The sequence below is a fragment of the Sminthopsis crassicaudata genome, chromosome 3 (genome assembly GCF_048593235.1).
Source record: "Sminthopsis crassicaudata isolate SCR6 chromosome 3, ASM4859323v1, whole genome shotgun sequence".
Classification (NCBI taxonomy): Eukaryota; Metazoa; Chordata; class Mammalia; order Dasyuromorphia; family Dasyuridae; genus Sminthopsis; species Sminthopsis crassicaudata.
In genome coordinates this window covers 580,887,914-580,902,046 of record NC_133619.1, presented here as the reverse complement: position 1 = coordinate 580,902,046, position 14,133 = coordinate 580,887,914, and the positions used below count along the sequence as shown (strand labels likewise).

Below are 14,133 nucleotides of genomic sequence, written 5' to 3'. Positions count from 1 at the left end.
ATTTCTAATACAATATTGAATAGTAATGATGATGGTGGACAATTTTGTTTCACCCCCAATCTTATTGAAAATAGGTCTAGTTTATTCCCATTACATCTAATGTTTGCTGATGGCTTTAAATAGATGCTATTGATCATTTTAAGGAAAACTCTATTTATTCTATACTCTAATGTTTTTAATAGAAATGGATGTTGGACTTTGTCAAATGCTTTTTCTGCATCTGAGATAATCCTAAGATTTGTTAGTTTGTTTATTGATATAGTCAATTATATTAATGGTTTTTCTAATATTGAACAAGCCCTATGTTCCTAATATAAAGCTTACTTGGTCATGGCATATTATCCTGAGGATAACTTGTTGTAATCTCTTTGCTAATATTTTACTGAAGATTTTGGCATCTATATTCATTAGGGAAATTGATCTATAATTTCTTTCTCTGTTTTCACCTTACCTGGTTTGGGTATCAGCACCATATCTGTGAAATGAATTTGGTAGGATTCCTTCCCCTATTTTCCTAAAGAGTTTGCCCAATATTGGAATTAATTGTTCTTTAAAAGTTTGGTAGAATTCACAGATAAATACATCTGGTCTTGGAGATTTTTTTTTAAAATGGAGTTAGCTGAGCCTCAAACTTTAATGTACTATTCAATACTTGTTTATCAATTTATTCACTTTGGCAACATAAGAATGCTGCCAAAGATGTCTCCATCCAATTTTGCTCAAATGACATGTCCAAACTCAGCATAGGTGAGATATCTTGAAGTTTTGGAAAGTTCCCCAAGTTGTTTTTGTATCTCCAAACCATTCTCTCTTGTCCACAGCAGCTGGTAACCATCTTATGATGACTTAGTGGATATGTCCCTTGCTTTGTCCAACCCAAGACCTACGCCCCTAATCCCATCCCATCCCAATCCCTTCTTGGTATTAAGCCTTATAAAAATAAAGCCCATGAAGAAAGATCTAAGGGTCACTTTACTAGAAGAGACTCTTTAAGTGCTATTGGCTTAAAACTCTTGTCTCAGTGTCTTTTTTATAAGTTGGACAATTACAAACCCCACAAGCAATGGTTCTACCTGGTTTTATTTCTTTTAAATCATATTGGTCATAAATAATCCATAGTTTAGATAGGCATGATCAAGTTTCCTGATTGGTAATTGATCATTAGAGGAACTTAAGTTGCCACAGGATCCAGATGATGAACAGCAATAGATAAATTAAGAGAAGTAGGCAGAAGAAACTCCAATGTCTAGGAACAGCTTCTGAAAGTTCTGAAGGTATCTTGATGGCCACAGGAGTATGAAGTGCTTGATCAGCACCATAATTCAAAATAAGACCTTGAAAGTTATCCATTTCAAGGCCTTGAAGATATCTTAGTTTGATGAAAAACTTAGTTTGGCTTCTTCTTGAATCAGTCCCCAGAATGATTTGCCTAGTTCTGTTCCAATGATTTTTAATCTAGGAATGTATCTGGAGAAAGAAAAATTAGTGTTAAAGTCACTTTGAATGGCTGAAATGGCCATATGAGCCTGGGAAGTGTCTATTGGCTTTAATTAATTTGCAATATAAAGGAATCCCAGCTAATGACTTTTCTATTAACTAATGTCCAAACTGTTCTCCCTTTGATCTCTGATCACTCACATATTATACAGCTCTTCTACAGGATGGCTTAAATCTGGCTTCTAAAGTTGAGAAAGTTAAGACAAATACTATTCATTCCTTTTTCTAGGATTTAGAGTATGGAAGGGAAGAAATTGATGATGGATCATTTAAGGAAAGGATAGAGTCAAGGATTTTTATAGTTTGAATAAATTTGTGGGAAAAATATCATGATGAAAAGGAAAACATAATTATCATTGCATTAGTATGATTAAACCTTTTTCTTTATTATTTCCTTAAAGCTACTCTTAGAGAGGTAAAAAAAAAAAAAAAAAAAAGATGCTGCAGAACCTATATAGGAGGGGTGCTAGAGCCCCTTTCCCAAATTAACTAATCAGAGACATCTTCAGGTACAAAGAGAAAGCATTTATTTAATCCCTGCAAGCAGAGGCTGAGACACCTGGGAGCCATCCCAACTCCCCTCATGTGCTCCTGAAACCAGTCACCCAGAAGTAGAACAGCTGGTTAAATAGGAAAAGATCCAAGCCTTTTCATTAGTTAGAATAAAAGGAAATAACCATTCTTGATCAATGGTCATCAATATTCATTCCTATGGGTCAAGTAACTTCTTCTAACTTCACTAACTTCTTGTATCTCAAGGTTCAAGGTCTGGGAATAGGAATCCTGCGGACTTCTGAAATCTGAGACCCAAGATCTCATCTTCCCACTCTGGGAATAGGCATCATGTTACTTAGGCCTAATCTCAATACTGAGAAATACTTCATTCCATCAGTCCCATTCAGTTCCCCTCAGCTTCACCCCAACCTCACCAAAATCAAGTTTAGGGCTATGAATGCCCCCTTACTCTATGGGAATGCTTGCCTACCTATGAATTAACTTAAGCCAATAAATGGAGGCAGTGTAGCATGGTAGAACAAATATTAGAGTCAGCTCAGTTACCTACCTTGGATGTCCTGATAGGAGGCTTCTTAATCAGAAACAAAGCTACAATTAGGATCTAGTTTCTGAGCAGAAACTTGGAGAAATGAGTCATCTGGCCTTTTATTTTTACTCACCAATCACTATCCTTCAGTTCTGTTTACTCTCTCAGCCCTTTACTTAGCATCTCATTTAATTAACTTTTCTCAGAAACAATAAAGATAGAATTTATACCCTTGGTCAATTAACCAATTGGTCTCCTAAGTACCTACTTAAAAGTGTAATCTTATTTAGTGATCTTATATAGATTAAGGAAGATTCCATTCTTCCAGCTGTGAAGAGACTCTTTTGCCAAATCATCACAGATGTTATTGAAGGGATGGCAAAAGGATCTCAGTATCTGAATAGTCCAAACAATACCCAAGTTCCACTTTTTTAGGAATTTTGGATTAACCAACTATTTTCTACTAGGAGGGAGTCTGTTAGAATTCTTACAAGGTGCTAAGTCACTGGAATGAATAGAGACAATAATTATCTAATTCAGTATGATTGATCTGATCCTACAAGGAGATGCTATGGGCCAGAACTTGAAAGAAGGTATTTTATGTACTTATGCACTTAGTTCACACCTTTAAAGGAGTTCACTCATTGGTTCACACATTAGACTTCACATCTTTAGGGAAGCATATAAAAGGACAAGACCCCGAGGAAGAGAGTTGAAGTCAGGATTCAATCAAGGAGGGAATTTCAGGAGAGGATTTTGGGAGATTCACAACTAGAATTGACTTCCAGGAGATCCACAAGCCCACAGAAACCCACAATCCCATACTCTCAGAGGAGGAGTCAAGAGTCATTTCCACTTCCACGTTTGTGCTGGCTGGAGACATTCAGACAAGAGCTCTCGGGAACCAAGGAAAGAGGAAGGCCTTCAGAAAACTAGCCAAGCCCCAAGTGAAGGAGATAAGATTTTGGAAGAGACAATAAAGGAGTTGGATTTTAATTCCTGGCTGCATTTAAGGACTATTGAATTGAACTGAAACTAAGGCTGCTTCCAGAAGCTCCCCAAAAAACCTGCTCACAGAGAAGGATTACAATTTAGAGAAACAGAACATTACAGGAGTCAAAGTCTCATCAATAGCCTCAGACCCTGGGATAGAAAAGTCATATGGGGCAGGGCAGCCATGATATCAAGAATCAACTGTTGGAGGGACAAATAGAAAGAGTGCTTACCCCAGAGTCAGAAATTGTCCTGGTCAGGGGTGTTAGTGGAGGTAACTGGTTTCTGGTGTTGGCTATAGAATTCAGATTAAAGTATGAAATGCCATGAAATCTAGATACCCAAGGCAATAATAGCAAAAGTGAATATGAATGGACACGGCACTGTATTTTCTATGACCTTAGAAAATTCTATCTTTATTTTATGAATGAATATTCAGTGGTGTTTATTGTCTCCACCCCTCTCCCAGACAGGATCTTAAACATACTAAAAGATAACACTTAAGATAACACTTATATGACTAAATATGACATGCCATTTCATTTAAACCTAACAACAACCCTTTGACATTGGTGACATTTTACTCTTTTTATGGATAGGAAAATTGGTTAAAGAAAAACTTAATTTTTTTATCCATATTCTCAGTTTTTATGTGTTTGCAGCAGAATTGAAATTCATGTATTCCTGATTCCAAGTCCAGCATCTACCAGGGAATTTTTACTGCTTAATATTTTCTGGTAAACCAGAAGCATTTGTATAATGTCTTGGGTACAAAATTACTGCTTTAACAGATTTTTTTTTTTTTTTTTTTTTTTTTTTTTAGTAAAAATGAAGTATTTTCTCAAACACATGTAAAAATAGTTTTCAACATTGATTTTGATAAGACTTTGTGTTCCAAATTTTTCTCCCTTATTTCCTTATCTCTCCCCTTCCCCAAACAGCAATCTGATATAATTTAAATATGTGCAAACCTTTTAAACATATTTCCATATTTGTTGTGTGTTTTTATGATCTGTTAACATGACCTGTGTTTTTCTAGCCACTAAGTCCCATAATCTTATGGTTTCCTGTAATGATCTATGGTTCTACTATAATGCCAGAGAAATTGAAGCAAGATAGAGATTAGAGAGTTTTTAATATTTTATCTAGATTTTTGAGAGAAAGAGATTGTGCTGGGGGCATGTTGCCCCCAGGGCTGATGTCCAAAGCATCCAGCAGCAGATGTGAGTTCTCAATGACATATATAGCTCTAAGCTCAGATAGCTAAACAAAGGCAGGAGGTGGAGTCCAAACTCCGGTGAGCAGAAATTTCCAGGCAGGGACCATTAATCCAGTTCTGACAGGTTGGGGTGTAGGACCATAAATTCTTACAAACTGGGAGGACTTAGGAGGTGTCCAACTAGAGCCAGGAAGTCTGAAACTTAGAGATACCAATTAGGTATCTGAGATAGGACATCTGGAGTTTTATCTTTTGGAATGCCAAATTTCCACAGCCCTAATTATCTCAGTTCTAATGAGCAGAAAAAGGGGGTTGCAAGCAGGGGAATTGAGGCAAAACAGTTTAAGGGAAACTGAGGCAGAACAATTTAGGGAAACTGAGTCAGAACCATTTAGAGAAACTGAGTCAGAACCATTTAGGGAAACCGAGGCAGGACAATTAAAGGGACCTGTGGCACAACACTACAGCTTGAGTCTTTAATGTAGACATTATATTTTTCTGCCCCACAAGTGTGTGTTCACTGGCTTGTGTCCTCACATCCCATGTCCTTGCAGTTGAATCTTTATTACAAGTCATTAGCACATCAATTATTATACTAAGCACTGAATTAAGTATGAATTATTTAACAAACACAAGCTTTAGAGGTATTTCCTCCCACCCCCTTAAAAGACTGGAACTATAATCATTTCATTGATAGTTTGATGGACTAACAATGTAAAAATCTCTCCAACTTTCAATGACCTAATATCAGAAAGTCCTCCTAACTCCCAAGAAAGAACAATTTCATCTACTATCACCTGTCAATCAATCAATATTTATTGAGCTGACTTCTCTGTACCAGGCACTATGCCTAATTCTAATGACACACAAAAAACATCAAAGACAGTCCCTGTCCTCAAGGAGCTTACAGTCTAGTAGGGAAGGCAACATGCAAATAAATATATACAAAATAAGCTATATATAAGACAAATAGGAAATAATCAACAGAGGAAAGGCATTAAAATAAGAGGGGTTGAGAAGAGCTCTTTATAAAAGATGGAATCTCAGAACTTAAAGGAAAATTTGGAGGCAGAGTTGAGGAGGGGAGCATTTCAGTCATGGGAGATATCTAGAGAAAAGTCTGGAGCTAAGAGTGTCTAGATTGTGGAACATCCAGGAAGCCAAGGTCCCTAGGTCAAAGAGAAAAGAGATTGGAAAGGTGTGGTGGGATAGCTTATAAAGGGTTTTGAAGATCAAACAGAAGATTTTACATTTGATCCTAGACATGATAATGTTCAATGGAGTTTACTGAGTAGGGGTGTGGTTTGGTTAGAACGGGAAAATCATTTTGATGGCTAAATGGAAAATGGAATGGAGTGGGGAAAGATTTGAGGCAGGTAGACCCATCAGCATACAATTGTGATTGTCCAAGTGTGAGATGATGAGGACCTGTGCCACCAGTGTTATAGGGGAGAAAGAAATATATCTGAAGCATGTAACAAAGCTAAAATCCACAGGCTTTAGCAATAGCTCAGATGTGTTGGTTGGAGAAGCAAGAACGGAATGGAATGTGAGAAATAGTGAAGAGTTAAAGATGTCTCCTAGGTTGTGAACCTGAAGGATTTGAAAGATGATGTTGCTTTCTACAGAAACAGGGAAGATAATAGAACAGTTTAGGGAAAAGTTAAAAAGTTCTCTTTTGGACATGTTGGGTTCAAGATGTCATCTGAAAATGCAATTTGAGATGTCTCAAAGGCAATTGAAAAATGCAACACTGGAGTTCAGCAGAAGGGTCAGAACAGGATAGATAATTTTGTGAGTTATCAGTCTAGGGATGACAATTGAATCCATTATAAGTTTAAATCTGATGAGGTAACCAAGTGAGGTAGTTTAGACGGGGGCTTCTTAAGCTTTTTTCCATTTGTGACCCCTTTTCATCTGAAAAATCTTCATATGACTCTAAGTATGTAAGTATATAAAATCATTTACTGATAATAAATCCTAATTTTGTTAATCCCTACATTCAGTTACATGATTCCATATGGAGTTGCCACCCATAGTTTAAGAAGGTTTGGTATATATGAGGAAGAGATGAGAGCCAAAAATCAAGCCTTGAGGGACATATCCATAGGTGCCATAGAGGGCATATGTGATCTGGAGGAGAATCCTGCATCCTGCAGGGCATTTAGGTAATGAGGAGGATGGAAATCTTCTTGAGTTCAAATCTGGCCTCAGATACCCCAGGCTGGTCATTTTACCCTATTTGCTACAATTTCCTTATCTGTAAAATGAGCTGGAGAAGGAAGGACAAAGCACTCTAGTATCTTTGCTAAGAAAAACACCAACTGGTTCATGAAAGTAAGAAATGACTGAACAACAAGTGAAATGAGCAAAACCAGAATATCATTATACACGGCAACAAGACTTTTTTCTTCCTCTTCTATGTTGTGCTTTACTTTTCTTTCCTAAACTGTTGTAGAATGAGGATTTATCACCCAAGTAAGAAGACATTCCCTGTTCAAAGCTAAGAGACAATGGAAAGAAACCAAACACTTTTACAGTTGATTTAGAAGGATCTCTTATTCAAGGACAGCCTGGTTTTCCTGTATATGTATGTATATATAGTGTGGTGTGTGTTAGCTCCTTTAGCAGAAGACAGATATTATATCCTTCATGAATCTTTTCTTCTGTAGGCTAAGCATTCCTGGTTCCTTCAATTAATCCTCATGTGGTAGATTTCTTTTTTTGCTGAGGCAATTGGGGTTAAGTCCCAAGGTTACACAGCTAAGAAGTATTAAGTGTCTGAGGCCAGATTTGAACTCAGGTCCTCCTGACTTCAGGGCTGGTGCTCTATCCATTGCACTACCTATTTGGCCCCATATGATAGATTTCAAAAATCTTCACCATCTTAGTTGTCTCCCTTTGGATCTTTTCTAATTTACCAATGCTAATCCTAAACTGTGGTTGACAGGTCTGACCAGAATAAATTGAGGCAGTACTCTCACCTCTTGTTACTAAAATTCATACTTCCTTTAATTAAATTAACAATTATATTAGGTTTTTTGGCTACCATATTACACTGCTGACTCTTATTTAGTTTATAGTCCACCAAAGATTCCAAGTTACAGAAAAACTGATTTCTAACTACATCTTTGCCATTGGATATTTGTGACATTAATTTTTTGAAGTCCAGTATAAAATTTTACATTTATCCCAAATTACTTTCATATCATTGGATTCAACCCAAGGCAAGATATGGTTGAAATTAATTTTTAAAAATACCATTTTTTGGTATTTACACACATATATTGTATCTGGGTTATATTGTAACATATGTAAAATGTATGGGATTGCCTGTCATCGGGGGGAGGGAGTGAAGGAAGGGGGGGGATAATTTGGAAAAATGAATACAAGGGTTAATATTATAAAAAAAAAATTACTCATGCATATATACTGTGGAAAAAAAATTCTAAAAAAAAAAAACAAAAAAACCCAAAACATTTTTGTTGCTTTGCAAATACTCAAATGCAAGGCACTGTCCTTGGTAGGAGTCTCAGGGCAAGGAGGAGCACTAGAACACCAGAACTTGTGGCCTCAGTAAGTCAGAGACTCTCCTCACAGTTCCAGGGCAGAAGTGTTCACATATAGACCAGATCATAGGCCAGGAGAGTAGTAAACACATTTCTCCTTAGATCATACCACTTTGGAGAAATTGAAAACTTACAGGTTTCTAAAATCAGTTGCATAAAACCTTTGACTCTTGGGACAGTGCACCCTTGAGCCTGCAAGTGGAGCCCTAATGTAGGGGGCTGGAACTCTAAAGAGATATACTTAAGGGTCAGTATGATTGATGAGATAATGATTCTCTAGCTAAGCACATATTTAGTGTGATACTTAATATGATGTAATGATGTAATGTTCTACAGCTGGCACTTGCTTAGTGTGGTATAGTGATGTAATCATACTGAAGTATTTAAGGGCTGGGACAACTGGGAATGCTCTCTCAGCCACAGCTCTCCATATTTGACCATCCCCATGAATCTTCTGCCTCCTTCACTCCTCCACTTAAGACCAAGGACTCAGGCTGATCCCGAGGTCCTCCAGATAGCTGGTCTGGACATTACACCCTACTGCAACAAACAGTTAAAATTCAAGAAATAAGTAGGGGAAATGAGCAAACAGAAAAATTATAACATATTACAATTACTATGATGAAAAAGATCAAAATACAGACTCAGAAGAAGATAACAGAGTGAAAGATCCTACATCCAAAGCCTGCAATAGAAACATCAATTGGTCTCAGGCCATGGAACAGTTCAAAAAGGATTTTGAAAAGCAAACAAGAGAGATAGAGGAAAATTTGGGAAGACAAATTAGAATGAGGCAAGAAAATAATGAAAAAATGTCAACAATTTGGTAAAACAGAAAAAAAAAAACCAAAAAAAACCTCGGAATCAGAAGAACTAATAATCCTTGAAAGAGAACCAACCTTACTGGAGGGCTTCAAGTGACAGAAATGATCAATTGTTAGTTATAACATAGAGAAGATTCAATTTAGGTACCTTGATTATAGGTAGCAAATATATCATTAAAGCCGGTCAGTGTTGAAACAGAAATGTAATTGGGAATTATTTAGCAGAGGGGTGAAGCCAAGAAGGTGGAGAGCAGACACAGCTTTCTGTGACTTCCTCTGACTTTCTCTCAAACCAAGAGCAGATTAAGCCTCTGAAATGGTCTTAGAGTGACAGGACCCAAAAATATTTGGAGAACAACACATATCTTGAAGAGATACCTTAGAAGAACTTCAGAACAGGTCTGTTTCAATTGGGCAGGGGGACAGTCTGCTGAGGAGCCTGGGCAAGGAGCTAGGGCAGGGAGTCAGAGCATTGCTGAGTCCTCGGACTAGGGAACATTTTGTAAGGCTCTTAGGCTACTCTGTCCTGATTATAGGTGATTTGCTGTAAAAAGAACCAAAAGCAAATATGAAAGGCAAATTGTAAGCCACAGAGCCCTGGAAAAACTTGAGACCTGGACTGGATTACTCAGCATCTGAAGTCAGTCAGAAACACTGCCCCCAGGGCAAACTAAAGCAGCAGTCACTGTCTTAAGAGCAGATCTCAGCCTTAAAAAATGAACAGAAATGCATAAAGAACTCTGACCATAGACAAATTTTTATGGAGAGAACAGACCTGAAGCCCTGAGGCTCCTAAAGGCAAATCAACTCCAGATGAAGCCCCGAAGGGAGATATGAGCTGGTCCCCATTTCGGAAGGCTTTCTTGGAAGATTTCAGAAAGGATCCTAAAAGAGAATTAGAAGAAAAATAGGGAAAGGAAATAAGATCCTTGCAAGAGGGTATGGAAAAGAAAAAAAACAAATTATCTGAAGAAAACTTCTTAAAAAAATAGATTTGATGAGGTGAGAAAAGCTTATAAATCCTTACAAAATAGATATGAAAAAGATACCAATTCATTGAAAAACAATTTTTGAAATGGGAAAAAAAAATGCAATGAAAAAAATAATTAAATTGGCCAAATACAAAAGGAGCTAAAAAAGGTAACTGAAGAAAATAATACATTAAAAATTAGAATTGAACAAATGGAAATGAATGACTCAATAAGACTTAAAGAATCATTCAAACAAAACCAAAACAATAAGAAAGTAGAAGAAAAATTTTTAAAAATGGGAATTATTTAGCAAAATAAACAAAAACACGATGGAATATAGGTAATATTTGAGTTTTTTTTTAAATGTCCAATATGTAACCAGCAGGGATTCTTACATAGGGTTTAGTGGATCCTGTTGCTATTTGAATTTGACACAAGTGACCTAAGTGGTCAGAAGTTCTAGGATCACCCAGAGGACAAGTTTTCCAGTCTGGACTCTGCCACTAAGTAAATGAGGGGCCTAATTGTAGGAAGAAAGAAAGTGTTATAAACATGGTAATTCTAAATCATCTTTTATAGAGAAGGAAAATGTGGAGAGTGTGGAGAAGGCAGAGTTCAAAGATTCCTTTGAGATTTGGGTTTCAAGCAGCCAAAAAAACAATTAAAATATTAAGGCGCCACATTCCAGATTACACAAAACTTAGCAGCTTCTATATTAAAGAGTCAGAGGGCATGGAACATGATATCCCAAAAGGCAAAGGATCTAGGATTGCAACTAAGAATCATCTACCTAGCAAAATAGTAAGGAAAATTCAGATTTCCTCCTTCAGAGGAAAATGGATATTCCATGAAAGAGAATTTCTAAGCACTCTTGATCATAAGACTGGAGCTGAATAGAAAATTTGATATTCAAGATTTAAGAGAAACATAAAAAGATAAACAGGAAAGGGAAAGCATAAAGGACTTAATAAGGAAAACTGTTTACATTGCTACATAGGATGATGAATACTCGTAACTTTTAAGAACTTTCTCATTTTTTGGACAGTTAGGAGAAACATATATAGGCAGAAGACACAGGTATGAGTTGAATATGAAGGGATGATATTAAAAATTATAAATTATAAATTAAGCAGTGAGAGAGAAAAACATTGGGAGAAAGGGAAAGAGAAAGATAGAATGGGGTAAATTACCTCACATAAAAGAGATCAAAAAAAGCTTTTACATTGGAGGTGAAAAAGGAAGAGGTGAGAGGGAGTGAGTGGATCTTGTTATCAGAAATGGCTCAAAGAGAGAATAGCAACACACTCAATTGTGTATAGAAATCTATTGTACCCTGCAGGAAAGTAGGAGGGAAGGGGATAAAAGAAGGGTGGTGATTGGAGGCATATTAGGAGATGGGGGTAGTCAGAAACAACATTTTTGAAGAGGGACAGAATAAAAGGAGAGAGAACATAGAACAAATGGGATGGAGAAAAAGAAATACTGTTAACAATAATAATTGAAAAGAAATTAGAAGCAAGTTTCTCTGATAAAGGCCACATTTATCCAAAATATAGAAAACAGTCAAATTTATTAAAAAATAAGAGCCATTTCTTAATGAATAAATGATCAAAAGATAGGAATAGTTTTCATATGAAATAACCATAGCTATCTATAGCCATATGAAAAAATGCCCACGCACAACTGATTGGAGAGATGAAAATTTAATTAATTCCAAGTCACCACCTCACACCTATTAGATTAATTGGACAGAAAAGGAAAATGATGTGGAATTTGCTATAAGAAATGATGAGCAGGATGGTATCAGAAGAATCTGGAAAGTCTTCTATGAGCTAATGCAAAGAAAAATGGATTATTAGAGATTATGGAGATAGATTATGAAGGAACATTAACATCTGAGCAAACAAAACTTCCATAACCAGAAAATGAAACTTTTGCAATTAGATTAAACAGGTAATAATGGAGTTTAAGTTTCATTTTATCTTGAAGACTTTACAATATCATTGGCCTTTTCTGCAGTGAACATTTATTTTTTGGACACAAGCCTTGGAACAAATTTTGGCTGGACTTTTTTTGATAGATTCAAGCCAAATTGTGTTGTTTTTTTTTCCCCCTAAATTCAATTGATTTTGTCACTGGGCAAAAGGAAAAGAAGGAGAATAGGTTCTGATCTACTTGAAGTATCAAGGTTGTATTTTTTCCCTCCATTTTTCTTTTTTGGTAATAATAGTGAATATAGATCAAAAGGAATCCTTTCAATCAGAATAATTTTTTTTTGTGATGTTTCTTTAATAAGAATGGTATAAAAAATTCCTAAACATTATAAGTTTTTTTTTTTTTTTTGCCTTCTTCTGCACCTCTACTGTTTCCATCATCAAATTTAAATGGAGTTTTATAGCTATTTCATTTCATAGTCTATTGGAAGATATGCCCTGTTTAGTCAGTGTTTAATTTCATCCTCTCTCTAAATGGGCACGTCTTTCTTTTGCTCTCAAATGCCTTTTTCCAGTGGGAACCAGTCAAGCTATACCTTCTACTGTAATATTTCCCCCTTTCTCTGGAATTAAGACACTAACACAGATACTTCTAGCATCATAGATTTAACTCCATTTAAAACACTTTTCAGTTTGATTTTTTAAAATGAGTGTCCCTGTAAATATATTTTAATGTGTAGCTAATTGTTTTCCATTACTGTCTAATTCAGTAATGGGGTCCCCTTTTAATGGTTGGCATTAACTCAACATTTCCCTACTCAGAAGAGAGCTATGTCACTTTGATCTTGACACCTGTGTATTCCATATTTCCTGAACTCCTTCCCACTTTCAATGCTCAGTATTCCTAGACCCATTGAAGCAAGTGCTCCATACAAATGTACTACCATTTATATTAATTAGAAATCATTCCCACATACCTCTAAGAGTATCTTCAGAAAAGCCGATGGAAAACTTATCTTCAGGTTCTAGAAAGAGTATTTCTCCCCTATCCCTGTAGAAGAGAACAGTTTCACAGAATGGGCAGCAGTGTGGATGGAGGGTTCCCAACAACAGCCCATGGAAACTGTTCCACTGAAGGAATAAAATGGAAACAACCTGCCACCCAGTTTCCTTGGTTGAGAATGTTGGTATAAGCTTTGATAAGCAACAAATAAAAAGCCTTCTCAGTTCACTAAATTCAATGAAAGCATTACTTTATGAGCTGCCATCTCAACAATGGTTGGTGATATTTAAAAACAAAAAGCAAATATGCTTGGGGAAAAAAAGATAAAAAGTTCCATATCTAAAATTAAGTTTTCTGGACACAGAGGACCACTCCTACTTGAAAAGGACTATCTGAGACATTTTGTTGTGTTTTTCTTCTCTTTGAAACTAAACTTTTTACATCTAAAACCAGAAAGTAATATCTTGCTTCTTTCCTTATACATTTTATATTTTCAAGGGAATGCTGGGCTGTTGGGATGAAAAATGTTAAGCAAATAAGTCTATGACCTGCAGTTCTATTTATCCAGAGAGAAGGTTCAGTTGTTCAGTCATTTTTCAACCATATCCAACTCTTAGTGACCCCATTTGGGGTTTTCTTGGCACTGGTGTGTTTTGCCATTTCTTCCTTCAAGAGAAAATGCAGCAGATAGCAATACAAGTCCTTCTCCCTTGAGAGGAATGAGCAACCATCTTCAAATGAGTGGTTTGAATCAGATCCTACCCATGGAGACTATCAGATTATAGTTAGGCTTTTATAATGTGAAAATATCATCTTTAGGATCAAAGCCCAGTTTTATTCCAAGACAGCTTCAAAAACTCCTGAAACCTTCAGACTAAGAAGTCACCCAGTCCTGGTCTGCTACCATAGTAGTCCCTAGAAGGAAAACTGCCTATGAAAAAAGAAGCACACTAAATAAAAATTAATAGACTTAGTAGCAGGTTTTAGGATCCCTAGTATATCAGCCCCTTACCTACATGGCCCATTATACTCAGGGATCTCTCTAAAACCTTACATTTCACTCTGCATCCAGGAAATAAGC

The 14,133-nt window shown here is 36.3% G+C and overlaps 1 long non-coding RNA gene across 1 annotated transcript; it reads right to left on the bottom strand.

Moving 5' to 3' along the window:
- Nucleotides 1-1,062: 1,062 nt before the first annotated feature.
- On the bottom strand, nucleotides 1,063-13,216 carry LOC141559843 (uncharacterized). Its single transcript, XR_012487585.1, has 2 exons — nucleotides 13,027-13,216; nucleotides 1,063-1,467 (listed from the first exon to the last, which is right to left on the bottom strand). It is a non-coding gene; the product is annotated as an uncharacterized LOC141559843 (long non-coding RNA).
- Nucleotides 13,217-14,133: the final 917 nt, after the last annotated feature.